Genomic DNA, 3,307 nt, shown 5'->3' on the forward strand with positions numbered 1-3,307 from the left:
CCCTCCCTGCTCCGGGAGGGCACCGCCTCCAGGGCGGGCGGGGAATGGTTTGGAGCCCACGTGTGGGAGGTGTTCATAGAAACATACTTTCCCAGGGTTGGAAAGGACCTGCAAGATCATGTAGTCCTATCGTCCTGCCATTATGTTTGCTACCACACGCCGCTAAACCAGATCTCGTAGCTTCTCGTAGTTACACGGAGCCCTGGAGCTGTGAGTTTGTGTTCTGTGGTGCTCTGGAGTGAAATGGTGATGGTAGAAAGTGTGCTTTTGAGACAATAAAGAGTGTGAAACCATCCATCCCCAGTGGTTCCAAGTCTGGGACACAAATCAGTAATCACTAAGAAACATAATGCATGGAGGCTTATTGCGCCTCCAGTACCTCAGGATGGTTGACGTGGAGCAAAGGTGGACTAAATGGTAGTGTCCACCTGATTGACTTAAGGACAAAATGGAATGTCTTGTGAAGGTGAAAGGCAGTAGTAGTGTTTATCATCCAAGTTTTGTTCTTTCAGCTTCAGCTCCTGCCAGTACATCGGCCTTTTCTTTGGCAAAAGATGTATCTGTGTTCTGCCAGGTGCTGGAAATGCTTTCTCAGTTTGGAGATTCACATCTCTCAATCCAACTTCAAAACACATCTAAAAAGTCATTGGTTAGTCTTGATTTTATTTTGTTTTATTTTTTTCTCACAAAATTTAATGTGTTTAAGGCTTTGAGTTGTTCCTCAACAATAAATGTCTCAAACCCATTAATGAAGCATGGGGTTCTCATTTTTTATTACAGTTTTCCACAAGAATACATAGCCATTAGATCATTCAGTTAAGATGTGAACAAACAGGACTAGCAATCTGGATATCACTTCTTTCCTCCTGTTGCCAAGGATGTGATGTGTGACCTTGGCTAGCAATCTGGATATCACTTTTTTCCTCCTGTTGCCAAGGATGTGATGTGTGACCTTGGTCAAATCATGCAGGTGACTTGTAACATGGCCTTGGATTTCAGGATGGTTGATACCCCTTGAGTTTCACTTAGAGTTTAAATTCTGAAGACCTAGCAGTTTACAAATTCAGATCCAACCCTTGCTGGCTTGCATCTCAACCTGACCTACCTGAAACAGCTTTTTAGGTGGGTTTTAAACTCTCAGTGAAAATCTCTGCTATGCAGGGCTGTAAGGTGAAATTCATGTTTGTAGAAGACATTGCAACAGAATCACAGAATTATCAAGGTTGGAAAAGACCTAGACGATCATCTAGTACAACCATTACCAATACTTCCCAGATAAATCATATCCCTCAACACAACATCCAAATGCTTCTTGAACACTCCCATGGTCATTGACTCCACCACCTCCCTGGGCAGTGCATTCCAATGCCTGACTACCCTTTCCAAGAGGTAATATTTCTTTAATAAAGTCAGACTGGAACTTAGGAGAATCAAAAAGCATTTTCCAGTTTCACCTGAAAATAGCAAACAGTTTTCATTATGTGATATAGGAACAAAATAAAGACATCAAAATTGTTGAGTGTTTACAAGAGAGGAGCACAGAGAGATGGTAACTGTGGTGACTTCTTTTTCTCATCACTTGACTAAGACAGGAACTATGATGGATGCTCCAAAACTAATGCTTCCTGTTTTAGTAATGATGTCCCACAATGTCAGAGATGGATGTCGATGATATGGCAGTAGAGGTTGAACCATCCCACCAGTGTTCCATTATGTGTTGTTGCCATGTGACAGATGGTGCAATTTTAGGAGCATGGCATGCAGGCTCTTGTTCATCACTGGCAAAAATACATAGCTAATGGTGGTGACTGTGTTGAAAAACAGTTTTCTGTTTTGTAGTTGAGCATTTGCTCTGTCAAGTAATGTTGTGCTCTTTATCTGTTGTCATGTCTATGGAAATAAATAGGAAACATTACTTTCAGAATAACCTCTGTATATGTTGTGTTTACAAGAATGCAACTCAGTGTGTGTGTCTCTAAACAGTTATCCTGTTCCCTTTTCTCTTCTTTATTCTCCTCTACTACTTAGCATTCATCTGTCTGCTAAAGTGAGATAGTAACTTGACTTCTTCATGGTCAAATGGCAAAGATAGCTACCAGTGGCCACTTCATCCATGAGACTCTTTTTCACAAGCAACAGGTGTAAGAGAGTGTATTTTCTAGTTGGGTCCCTTTGAAGTTATCATCATGACGTTGCAGGAATCTGCTGGAGCTGTTTGTATCAGCTGTATGATATTCCCAGTTAACATCTGGCAAGTTGAAGTCACCCATAAGGACAAGGGCAGCTGATCTAGAGGGTATCTATTAGCTCCAGTCATCAGCGTCATTGTCCTAAGTGGCACACAGCAGTGTTCCACAACATCCCCCTTATTTGCTTGTCCTTTAATCCTTACCTAGAGGCTGCCAACTGTGCCATGACCAGCTGCCAGCTCTGTACAGCCCGACCTCTCCCTCACAAACAGATGCCTCCCACTCCACCTGCCCTGCCTGTCTCTGAGAAAGGCCCAGTAACCATCCATCATGACACAACAGTCACAGGACTCTGCCCACCAGGTTTCATTTATGCCAGTGATGTTGTAGCTCTGGGGCTGAGCCAAGGCTTCTGGCTCCTCTCACTTGTTTCTCAGTGCGTGCTGCATGTCCTGCTCTAGCAACATTCCAAAGGTGCCTCACCACAGCCAGCACCTGCTGGAGCAGACTGCAGGATCTCTAGCATACAGTTCCTCAAATTTCAGCATACCATCCCATAGCTCATCACTGGTGAGTCTGGATTTATCCCTGTCACCTCTTCTAATCTTGTTTAATCTCTACCAGTCAACCCCACTAGGTCCTGCATAAAAATACCTTTCCTCATCTGAGAAAGGAGCATCACATGAGGCATTAGCAGTCCTGGTGTTCTGTAGATCATCCCATAATCAAGAAACACAAAATTCTGCTGGTGACACCAGCCTTGGAGCCATGTGTGGATCATCTGGTTCTGCTTATCCATATTCCCTGCTACCAGAAAGATAGAGGAGAACAGTAACCTATCACCCCAAGGCCCTGAAGTCCGTCTTGAATTCTATTTACTACCTCATGACTTCTGACATTAAAAACCAATAATGGATAATAATCAGAGGGCCATTACCAGGATAGTGAGATTTCCAGTCACATTTCTTACCCAGGCTCCAGTGAGGCAGCAGGCTTCCATTTGGGTCAGATCTAATCAGTACATTGGCCCTCTGTTCCTCTGAGAAGGGGGTCACCTATGACAACAGCCCTGCTTTTGTTCCTGATGGAGATGGTCGTTTTAATGGGGACAGGAAGAG

This window comes from Coturnix japonica, chromosome 2, assembly GCF_001577835.2.
Source record: "Coturnix japonica isolate 7356 chromosome 2, Coturnix japonica 2.1, whole genome shotgun sequence".
NCBI lineage: Eukaryota > Metazoa > Chordata > Aves > Galliformes > Phasianidae > Coturnix > Coturnix japonica.